Genomic DNA, 13055 nt, shown 5'->3' on the forward strand with positions numbered 1-13055 from the left:
CTTACTATGCATTGTCTAAAGATAGCAGGCAGGTCAATAAGTAAAAAGATTTTCAGTGGTGGGCAAGGAGATAAGACTAAAATTACAAGCAAAACAGAAAATTACAGAAAACAAAGTCTTTACGACATAAAGAACATTGAGTAAGCAAGGCTTGTTGAATTTTTTGAGGATGATGAAAAGGACACTGTGTTTTTATGTCCATCAACATATGCCTCAAAATCAGTTGTGGGTTTAATGGGTGCATGAAATAATTATTATTCAAATTTCATTATAAAAGTGTGAAACACAATCAGTGTACAGAGCATTAATGGAATTTAAGCCTGAATGTACAGAACTTGTCAAATCACTGAAATAAATAACGTATATGGAGATTAGGATATCAGTCTTCAAGTACTGGATGAAGTACTAGACGAGTAAATGTTGTGTAGGACAGGTACAAGTTTCAACTAACTTCCCTGTATATATATCTAACAAAGTTTTATCTGTGCATTCTTCTTTCATTTAAACACAAAAAAACCCCAAAAAGCCATCCATTAAATTAAAGATTTGATTGTTTCTTATTATTTCCCTCAAAGGTGATCCACATTGACATAATTCAAGGTTAGTTTTGAAACAATTTTCTTTTCTTTGGCTGTTTCTGAAGGATCATTACAAATGGTTAAATATTTCTCTGGTATATGTTCTTTATTCTCAGTGTGTGTGTGTGTGTTTGTGTGTGTGTGTGTGTGTGTGTGTGTGTGTGTGTGTGTGTGTGTGTATGTCTACAACACTAAAACTTCTTGACTGTAAAGAAAATATTTTCACAAACTACTCATAATGATCAAGGATAACTGGAATTTTTTAATAAAAATTTTAATTTGTTTCAGTTCAGTTATCTGCATTCAGATTTCTTTAATTGTTGTTTTTCTTGAATGAGGAAGGTGATATCATTTTTTACCTGAGCAGTGCAGCTTAATAAATCAAACCAAAACAAACACTATATTGTGAAGTAGTCAGTCATTTACCTAAACAATCGGCTCCATTTTGTTCACAAAAGTTTGCAGACCAGACAATCTGGACAAGACAATAATCCACCCACACCTGCCAAAAAATTCAGTCAAGTGAAGAACCAGGCCTTAAAATTAAATTCTTCCACATCAACAAACCACATTGTTGTGGAAAACCTTGAAAAGTACAAAGTCAATTTTCTGCTTATTTGAACAGTAAAGCAGATTAGTTAAGCTATGTCACTGCAACCAGAAATCAAGCCATATCTATTACCAGAATCAGAATTTGAGTATACTGGTGTTTCTGAGTGCAACTGTGTTTACGTCTGCTTCTGCTGACCGATTTCAAGTCATCCGATTCAGATAACACATGGCTATTGGTAACATTACTATTTTTTTCTGCCAAAATGGCATCAGAACCCAATAAATTCCACCCACAACACAATCAGTAAACTGATCCAAGAAGATAAGCAGCGACACAGTCTAGATGTCTTGTTCAAAAATAACTGGAGCATCTATACAGACATTTAAAAAATATCGAAGTTAGTTTCCAATACTGCTTCATGGAAAAGTTGTTGCATCCAAATCTGTATGACTCAGCTAATTAGCTCCAAAAGTCAATAAAAATTTATAAATGTCTAGCTTTAGTGTACACACTAACAGGAAGCATCCTGACAAAAATGACAAAACTAGCAGACTATTCACAAAAATATCCCAAAAGGCTGTGCTGATTGTCATTATCTCTGAGTTTTAGTGAAGTTTGCATCACTATACAATTATTTTCTTCTTATTTTTATCCTGAGAATTTTGTGATACTTTGTCTTATAACAAGAAAACATCTGTGCTCACCAAAATAGTGCCAAGATAAATAAAGCTATGCTAGTTGCAAGAACCTACTGTTGTGGAGATATACAACCAAAACTGGCCCTAAAATGATGACATTTTTTAAAGAGCACATGATTTTACTTCCATCTCTAAGTAAGAGTTATTACACAAAAAGAATTTGGAAAAGTATCCTATCCCAAAATAATAGCTACAATAAATTCATCAAATTTGCACAATCTTGTCAAAAACGCAATGAAAAGGATATGTTGGTAAGTTAATTTTGCCAGTATGACACAATTATTGACATCACATCACATCTGCAACAGAACACATGCACTCACAATTGACAGTATATCACGTCACTGAGGTAACGATACAGCCTTATAGTTTTTACTTTCTTTCACAGGACTGTTACTGTGATTTTAAAATAAAACAGTATATAAATTTAATCTCAGACCTCACAACCCTAGGTATATCTTCTCAGTAAGGAAGTTAAAATTTTTCTGCAAGTTAGACCATTTTCAGTATTGTAACAAAATATTGCACATCACTATTGTCAAAATGGAAAAATGTTTGTAAAAGTACAATAAGACCTTAGTACAGTTCAGAAACTGCAGTTTACAAACCCCATGGAGCTCAATGACTTCTTACTAAATCTTCCAAGTTAATGTAATCTCAATGTAATGGTTTGTCAAGTTCTTTTCTTTTTATACTTCAAGCTGCAATGGCAATCATCTCTCAGACCATATGACGTACTCAAATCAATACAATATGATATCCATTAAATGTGACAGTAGTCTTTCCTGCTTTTTTCTTTAAAGAACCTGATTATTCCTTTTTTATACATCTTTGCAAGGAAAGGCTGAGGAGTCCAGTAACAGCAGTACATGTATTCATCAATTTGTGAGCGTCAATAACACTGATCTAATGGTGGCTGGGAACAGAAGGATAATGGGGAAAAGACCAGCAAAGGGCCCCCAATGATAATAATGATACATGTATTACTAGTTAAACCCAATCTGAAACTCTAAGAAGCCATAACCTGTTCAGGTCTATCTGAAAAGATGAAAAGGTGGTCCGAGGACAACCATCATTGGGATAGATGTGGATTCAGACAGGGTGTGCGTGTCCTAAAGCATCCTTACCAGAAACGGTTTTCTGGCTTTCATAGATCCTAGAAACCACACGACTAAATTATTTTTTATATCCAAAATGGAAATCAAACAAGCATCATAGAAAATAACATTTCTGCAGAAATTTCATACCCCTGCTGTTGTACATTACTTATGCTGGGTCCCTTGCATTACATTACTGTTTTTTGAAACATTACTTTTTTAAATAACAACTTGGTTTTTTTTAAATGACTTAATAAACTTCCCAGAGTAGTTGATTAAGACAGGTTTATTTTAGTCGGTGGCTATTATTAACTGATTGTGTGATATAAAGGGTGCTTGTTCAAATCCTACCCACACCAAGCCAGGTCAACCACTATGGTGTGTCTATGGGCAAGACACTTTACTCAGACTGGCACAGCATTTGGTCTTTAATGTACTGATGTGTTGTTAAACCAACAAAACAACTATAATAAAGTCTTTTTCTGCCTCCTGGCTCAAGGAAATTTGTTTCTTACTCAAGAGATTAGAAAAGTTTATTTTCAAATGTTGTGAAATGTTTTTGATGATTTCATAACATAGAATCCTGTATTATTAAATTGCAGTTAAACAATTTGATCACAAGCATACAATCTGTATTGTAAGATAGCAAGATATTCTGAACAAAATGTATGAGAAAGAATTAATGAGCTGAATTGCCTACCTCATGTAAAACAATTGCACCCATTGATGATTTTGTTTTGTGGGTTTAATGTCATTTTTCGATAGGCTAAAGATGATGGCTAGTATATTTGATGGAGGAAGACCCCAGAAAGAACCAACACCCCCATGGGAAGTTACTTGCAAGCTTTTTCACGTACCCATTTTTGTCAAGGCGAGACTCCAACTCGCACAGACTGGTGAAATGTGTCAAGTGATCTATAAAGGCAAGTGCCTTGACCACTCAGCCACCCAGAGCCCTGACTGCACCCCACCCCATGATGGCCAATTATCTGAACAAAAACAATAAAGCTGTATGAAAATGCACATTCTAGAACTGAAAAATATTATATTGGGAAGGGTGGGAGAACTTCTCCTTTCCATTTGAAAAGGGTGGGGAATTTCTTAATAAAGAATGTATTTAATAAGGATATAAATATTGAGCTTGAAATATAATGCATGTTTTTCTTTTGCACATCCCAAAGACTTTTCAGTGCGACTTCCAAGAAATCTGCGTGTTCAAATAGACCCTGGTAAGGTAGGGCTTCTCTGTAGTCTTGATATTAAAAAAATGTTTCAAGGAAAGAAATAATAATAATTATGCTTAAATGATAGAAGTTGATTCATTAAGTACTAAACTATTCCAGAACTGAATTTCTTTTAATGGATTCAAGGAGTCAAGATGCTTGAAAATTGATCACAAACAGCCCAAATGTCTGTAGCAAAGTGATATAGTGTGCAATCAATTTTCAGGCTTGATGATGTCATGAATCCTGTATTCAATTCATATAATTACAAAGTTATCAAAAAATAATAAGGTATTTTGGGAAATAAAAAACACAACTGTATTTTAACCATTGTTAAGAAATGTATTTACAAAACACTTTCAGGTGTTTTGAAGCAATATCAATAACTTGAGTTTTTATGCATTATATGATGCAATTTTAACCTAGCCGAATGCTTGTTACAATGACTTGCGAAAAAAATTATCTTTTATAAGGCATTCATTTAAACTAAATATGTATAACATATATACACATAACTCAACATCTGCAAGGGAAAAAAATCTGATTTTATGGCAAGAAAAGTGACCGTATAATTCTCTTATTTATAGAATGTTAAGGTAACTTTTTAAATCATTCTGGAAAGTTTGCAGTCTTTCACGTCTTTACCAAAACTTTGTTTTTAAAACTGAAATATAGTTCTTCACTTAAAACTGCAATTCAGTTTGCCTGTATGGCAGTAAGTTAACATCTTGATCCCCATCTTTCTCACTTTCTTTCTCGAGCTACAACTTCATACGAGTCTCACACGCTACTACTCAAAATGAATTTCCATGAATCAATCATGTGATTATTACCTTATTTTAGCAATGGAGTAATGAAACCATCTACGATATTCTTGACCAATAAGATTTTCAAGAGGACACCAAGGAAATCGTATTGGATGTAAGACTGACACCACTTTCATTTAGAACCAACTCTTTGGTAAAAACCCACATGTCAATATGAACATCTATTTAGAAGGAATATCAGTAAGATTTTCAAGTGGCTATATTGGATGTAAGACTGACACCAATTTCATTTAAGGTCAACTAGATATCGTAAGAGGTCTCTACTGATAAGCCCATGTCATTATGATCATCCATCCAGAAACAGCACTTTCAAGGGAGCTACCATGATACGAGTTATTTTTAAAATGTAGGGCTTGCCTTTGCATACAATTTTGATTTTATTTCTTTTTTATGTGCAAAGAACTTTGGCCAAAGAGGGCAGAACTCTTTGGCATGACACAACTCTGCTTTTATGCAATATCTCAACTCTTAACATCTACTAACTGCAAGTATTTAAAATTCATCATTTATTAAAAGCTACTGAAAACAATGATAATAAACAAAGGTCTTCAAACAGAACAATCTGCCAATATACAGAGAACTTTAAAGCATTTCCAACTGTAAAATTATAAACACAAAGTCTCTGAATATTGCTTGCCGTAGCCATGCCTCAAACCCTCAGGGAATTCTCATCAAAACTTTATTGTTGTTAAAGTGATTTTGGATTAATTCCATCTTAAACATCAGACAGTGACAATTCCAATTTAGACCTACTAACCCAACAGGGATACTGCAGGGCAAAAAAAAGGTCCCAAAATTCAAGATATCCTTATCTTTATATAGATAAACACAAGCCTAGTTAACATGAAATTTTACTTGCCCAAATATGCTTTTGAGTTTCCCAAGATAGAAGACCTTGGGAATTGTTTTAACCGGTACATTATTTTTGTCATTTATTTTCTAAACATTTCTTAGTTTGATTAATATACACAATGTTGATGTGTGCTTCACATGATCCCCTTTAACATGATGTTATTATTATTAGTAGTATTAGTATTAGTACTATTATTATTGCTATGGACAAGTTTACATTCACATCTCACTGTTCATCACCATCATTATCATCATAATTATTATTATTATTATTATTATTATTTTGGGAATAATGTGAACTTTGTTGTTGTCTTTCATTATATTTTAATCTCTTATTCGTATCATTTTATAAAATTTGTCACTGATTTCATTCCCTTCCTGTTGAGAAAAACAGCAAGTAACCTCACAGGATGGATTCAAGACAATGGTGTCAGCTAGAATGGAGTTATCTCCCCTAGACCACAAGCAAATCATGCAGTTCTAGCGCTCCAAAAATAATTTAAAATTTCAGACAAAAATACAAATAGGAAAATTGCAGAAGTTCATAGGATTAAAAGGATATTATTTTAATAGATGCATGAGGACTTAAAAAAATCTTATTTTTCTGTTACAACTGGTGACAGTTACAAATTTGATATGCTAGTGCAAAATTTAAAAAACCCTGCTAAAATAGGCATAAACAAATCTAAATTTTGCATGCCATATTTAATAATTGCCTAATGATCACAATCCCTATACAGTGACCCATTACAATCAACAAACATATGGTGCATATGAATTAGAAAGAAGAAAAAAACAATCTGCAAGTTGAACTATGATATCTATATATTAAGTCAGCATATAAAAAATTACTTTTAAAAAGACCACAAAAAAAGAAGAAAAAGAAAAGAATTAATCAGGGAGATAATTGAGTATTGTCTTGTATGCAAAATAGATCATGATTTCTTTTGCTCATTTTTAAAACAGAATCTGCATATATATTATGGATACCATTCCTTATTTAAACACAGGACCCCACCTCCATTCATAAGCCAGATTCTAAGAAGAATACCTCTCCTTCTTTATATTTTTATAATTCCATTCGTTGAATAGTGAGTCTTAATCGGTCTTAATCGGCTAAACTCTACCTATCTAGAAGATAATTTAAGTTTTCAAAATCACTGTCATTAATTGTATTTCCAGTACACAGCAATATATCTTACTAGTAGGTTATTCTTATCATTACATAACTAAAAATCTTTTGAGAATGAAAAAATCCATTTACCATTCAATTTTCGCTTCCCACCCCCACCCCAAAAGCTGTTGTTTGTTGAGACAAACTTTCTTCTTGTATATCAAACTGAATGTTCATTCATTACTTAGAATCCCAATGCCATTTAAGTCTATGACAGCATTTCCGAGTTCAAATAAGAGCTTCTTATACTAGCCAAATGTATTCCCAATTTAACATAACACCTGCCATGGTTTGCACAGTTCTGAGTGGTTTTTTATTTCAAAGACTTTTAATTGTTTTCAAAGACCATTTAGTCTTATATAAGCTAAACAGTCTCTACATTTACATTGTTAACTACCAGTGAAGTGTAGCCACCCAATTTTATCCTATTTAAAACGTGAAAATACTTTCTCATGCTTGAAAGTTTCACATTATTTAAAAAATAATTCAAGGTGTTTTGGCAAACTTTAATGAGTTTTTCAAAAACTACAAGAACATTTCAAGGATGCAATCTATTTTATGAAAATAAAAGTTCAAATGATAACCCATCACATTCTAGATTTTACACCTTATCTGCACTGTATGCTTAAAAATCAGAATTTGTTAACTTTTCACCAGGTTCATTAAAATATGGACACACCAATGATATCACAATGTTCCCATCACTTTTATTTTGTACTTACATACTTAACTTCCTCTGCCCTTATTGAGACCCTCCACGCTAAAGTTCACTCTCTCTCTCTCTCCCTAAATGGCAGTGATGACTAAATCACAGACGCAACCATGGATGACAGTGATTTAACCAATAAAGTTAAGGGATAACAAGATAACAGGCATGTATGTTAGAAAGAAACTCATGCTGTTTACGGCGTATTTTAGCAGATGAAACACTCATTAAGGCAATTTAAGACTCAGCAAGCGCACTTCAAAATACAATTTTATGCTAGTGTTGCAAAAACGATAGGGCTGCGTGATTATTAAAGCATGTGGGGATACTACCTCAAATACAGTATTTCCATATAAATGTTGTACATATTAATATTGTGCAATTATGCACAAGCATATAACTGATTCAGCTTGTCTAAAACCAAAACCTGTCTTCAATCCTGCTTACTAGTAATTCTGAAAACTCTACCCACAATCAGCTGAAGAAAGATGCTCCAACACTTGTTTTAATAAAATAATCCTTTCTAAGACATCACAACTTATGGAACCGAAGGATTTTTTTACAATTAAAAATTAGAAATGTGCATACAACATGCATCTCTCTGCTAAATATTATGTAACAGGTAGTGAAAGTTCCAAGTCAAAGAGTGGCCATAACTATATAAAATTTTGTGGGACAATGATGAAAAACCAAATTTACCTACACTTTCTTAATTCATTAACCCCACATACCAAATGTACGTTTCATGAGGTTATACCCTACTTCTGTGCTCGGTAATGTCAACTTAATTCAAGAATCCCCAAAGTGGGTGGGATTACAGAAATGCAAATTATGCAGTTTAACAATGATGCTAAATATTGTTGACTTTCTGCTTGCATTACAAAATACAGCGGGAAAAAACAGAGACCCAATGTCTATCTGGATTTTAGACATTTTGGCCTGAGATCTAAAGCAGACCAGTCCAAACTGAACACAGACAGGTGAACCTTTGCAAAATGTAGAATACGTTTGAGATTTGGAGTTAAAAGTGGCCTCGACACAAAAACCATGGGTCAAGTACACTGAAACAGTCCAATTTTAATCTTCTGCACATGTATGAACAAAACAGCCAATTGAAAACATCATTTATATACCCAGACATACAGTTAAAAGAAAATCTCTGAAGCAGATGTATTTGAATGCATTCATTAGTAACACCCCAAAATTAATTTCCTACCCTCATTTGAGGCAAAATTAAAAAGAATCTCAAGGGGTGTTAATGCAAGGCCTCATACATATAAAGTCCTTCGAAAGTAATAAATTCATAATGGATGAATTTAACCAATATACAAAGCAGCCAGCCATGGATAGCACCAAAAGTTACTTTACTGATATTACAAGGTTTCAGGACGGAAGGGGAAAAGGGTGGATATAAACTTAATCTCCAAATTTGACTCAAATTAAAATACAGTTTATGAGGTTTTTTTCTTCTAATTACCACATGTACACAGATTTTTTATATACTTTTAGTCTATTTTGATGGGACAAGTTGCAAAAGACAATACGAATTACATAATATTATGTAATGCCTTGCACATGGTGGAAGCTAACAGTGCTCCTATTGGTTGCATTTCTTACCATAATGATACTATGCAAGGTTCATTGACCTATCAAGCACATCAATTTTATTACATCAATGGAACAGCAGTGAGACTGCACCCCACCCCCCACCCCACAAAGCATGGCATTCACACCATCATTCACAAGAGAGAAAAAAATACAGGCAGTAAAATATCATTAGGGTAGTCCCTTTCAAGATGTCTTACTTTTTCTGAGATTTATCAACAGTCACTGTATTTTCATCATTCTGGTCAGCAACATCGGCCTTTTATTCATTAGCCATCCAGTCATAATGTCCTTTGTCCTTTTTGGTCCCATAATCCTCTCTTACCCAACATGCATTGCAGATCTGAAAATGAAAAAGAAAGATACTTTTACTCAGAAAAGTGAATACACCGAGCATTTTTTCAAGCTAAGCCTAATGATCCAACCTTTCCCCATTGGATGCCTCTAGCTACTGGCAGACATTATACATTGCAGTATATACATAATTTTTAACCACAAAGGTAATAAAAATAGCAACCCACTGTGTGAGTCTCTCTTTTGACCCAGACCAGACCAACCGACAGACACAGGTAAAATAATGAATGTCAACTCAGCTATTTGGCCCACTTGTACAACCTAATGCAATTTCAAAATGCTTTTTTCATCATTTATCGACCTTACCAGGTAAATGACTTATCTCTAGGTTGATTGAGTCAGTACCCCCCATCCTTTCTAAACTCAATTTTTAATCTAAGCTATTGAGCAAACATGATAATAAATTAGAGAGAAAAAGTCCTGTATAAATTAGCTCTACTCATGAATTCTGATACATGCTGTGTAAGAAACAGTCGGAGCACATAACAACATTATTTAGACAAGATACCAGACCCTCTACTAGGAGATTTCAGAATGCTGATCCCATCAAAACAACAACTCAAGATTAGACTAGAAAGCATTTTTTATAATTACAAAAAAACACAACTAAAATCAGCTGTTTTATTCCAAATTGAATGCTATATATTACTGTCTTAACAATGTCTAAATTTGGGACTTTTTGCATAGTGTCTAAATGTAGGACTTACTTATGCACAGGATAAGTGTTACATTATTGTTGAATTCACAATTCATATGCCATGATACTAACTGACTACATGCATTTTGTTCCCCTGCATTTTTAACTTTATGAATTATGTATTTTTAGTGCTATAATTTTTTTTAATGAATGCATTTAATATTTCAACAAAAACTATGAAAAAGCAAAATGTTTGGACACTAATTAAAGGCATTTAAATGCCCGAATTTCAACTCAGGGAAACTGGTCACACTGCACAGGCTTGTTATGGGCAGCACAGTGTTACTGGATGAAGATGGAGTTTCTCAAGGCAATTTTAATGAAAATGCAAGATCTCATTACAAGGTAAAAAAATGGAAATGCCTACATGTTGCCATGAGACTTCTTAAATAAATCTTTGAAAATGTATGCGAGACCTAACCTTAATAGGTTTTATTAAAATGTTATCATGCAAGATCTAGTCACTCCAGGAAAATTTGAAAAGTAACAGTATATGTTAAAGTGTGGAAAAGAATTCTACAATTTAAAGCAAGTTATGTATGCTTAAAGTGTGCATATTTAATATTTAGCGGTGGAAAAGTTTAGCATTTAAATTGTTGAAGTGGGATCAAAAAAATAAATCCCATGTAAATTTACCGCCTTAAATACTGTACCATCCCTATCACTAAACTTGCCAAAATTACAATCTTCTGTTCTTGAAACAAAACTGCTAACTTTATATTCCAAAAATACTCACTATACATGGTGTCAATATACAGCACCAATTAATACACTATACATGGTGTCAATATACAGCACCAATTAATACACTATACATGGTGTCAATATACAGCACCAATTAATACACTACGAATATGAGCATGACTAATCCAGGAGATGATCATGCAGGCAAACATAACAGCTGTCTAATATCTTAAACTAAAGTCAAATGACAACTCAATTTTAGATGGTAACCAAGTTTAGATGGAAATTGTAAACAACTAAAACTTTAACAGCCATGGGACTACTGAAGTTATGAAAATGACTTGTCCATCAAACTGGGAAAAGCACAGACTCGGAAACAACAACAACATGCACTTTTCTCTATGACCAAGATAAAACAATAATAAATAAAACACAATATATCTGTCCCAGATTTTAATGGGTAATTGTTTACAAGTTTTGGCTTGGTTTGGTGTCTTTCAGTATTTTGACACAAGTAGGTTATTCAGTGCCAAAGCAATTGGAGAATGATGCATTGCATGAGAACACACTTTAAAACAGCAAAGCAAGGATTATCCACTGGTAGGAATCAAACCCAAATCTCTTTGGTTACAAGACTATCATGCTCACCACTGGTGCCATGATGGCTCCCATTTCCATTAGACACCTCTTATGACATACTGAAAGGCACAACAGGCCATGAGCCTGCAGGGTAAAAAGGAATTCAACTACTCACAATGGAAAAATATGAAACCAGCAGTTCGTTGCTAAAACTGGGACTTAACAATCCTTGAATTACATCTAATTGGAAAAATGGGACCCCTGGAAAAATCTCTGCCTTGATCTGCCAATATATGATGCGACAGCAATTCTAGACGTACCCAATTTATAGTAGGAAGCTTGTTGGGGGGGGGGGGGGGGAATACAGAAAATCTAAAGCAAAGCAATAAAGGGTAAACTGATGATTGATGGATGCAATATTGAGGCCCACCAACATGCAGGCCTCACCTGCAGAGAAAACCATCAGCTTCAGACATCTCCATACTGTGTGCTGATCCCAGAGATAAAAGCCAGACTTAGTCCTACTAGAGTGGGCAATACACACTACAATGGCCCCTATCAGTCTAACAGGGTGCTTCATACTCCATGATAATACTTGGCTATTATTTCTGAGTCTGGTTCAACATCAGGAACAAGCATGCTGCATTTATTTTTATGATGACAGGTTTACAATCAGGGTACATGAAACCTTACCATAGACTTTATGGTGAAAAATGATTTCTATTTTCTCAATTATTACTTGTGAATTCTAAGAACTTGATGGTGAACTAAATTTGTGCCTATGCATCCTTCTAACATAAAAAAGGTCTGATTTCTAGTTGAAAGATAACTATAAAATAAAATCCAGGAAACCTGTCAATGCTAAGACTGATTGGGTGGAAACTGATTAGGGTATTTACTCTCTATAATATGCCATGTCTCAAATAACGTGGGGGGGGGGGATTAGAAAGTTGTATTTTGGAAATATGGACCAATTTTGGAAGACAGACAAAACAGCAGACATCTAGAATAGCACTGGACTGCTTCTATATTTTTTTGAATTTAAACACTGATTAATATAGTGAAAACAACATATATTTCTGTATTGCATATATTGTGAACTTTGTGTTAATTACAAACTAACAAAGTGCACTGCATCAAAGTTCTATTACTTCAATGATTTGATAAATTTAGCCCACTTTTGTCCTGACTTGTACAGAATGCAAATATTGGTGCATGCATGGTTTCTTCTGCATCAGCTGCAACTGGAAAGATGTCAACAAACCAGCAGATGCATCTGTGAAAACAATCAATAATATCTGTCAATGTCTGGGGTTTAACCCATTTCTCAGCATGTAGTTGCCAGCCAGCATAACTGGTGAAGGAAAACCCCAGGAAATCCCGTCAGAACCACCAACCCACAGAAAGCTGGTGGCAAGGTTTCTCACA

General features: G+C 34.0%; 1 long non-coding RNA gene across 1 annotated transcript in view; it reads right to left on the reverse strand.

The window, feature by feature from the left end:
- The window catches only part of LOC149794323 (uncharacterized), a 205224-nt gene that overhangs the window by 99657 nt on the left and 92512 nt on the right, over nucleotides 1-13055 (reverse strand). Inside the window, exon 6 of the long non-coding RNA XR_016423004.1 lies at nucleotides 9514-9656. This is a non-coding gene — a long non-coding RNA (uncharacterized LOC149794323). The remainder of the gene's footprint in view (nucleotides 1-9513; nucleotides 9657-13055) is intronic.

The sequence above is a fragment of the Sinohyriopsis cumingii genome, chromosome 8, assembly GCF_028554795.1.
Source record: "Sinohyriopsis cumingii isolate HCF-2022 chromosome 8, ASM2855479v2, whole genome shotgun sequence".
In the NCBI taxonomy this organism is placed as follows: Eukaryota; Metazoa; Mollusca; class Bivalvia; order Unionida; family Unionidae; genus Sinohyriopsis; species Sinohyriopsis cumingii.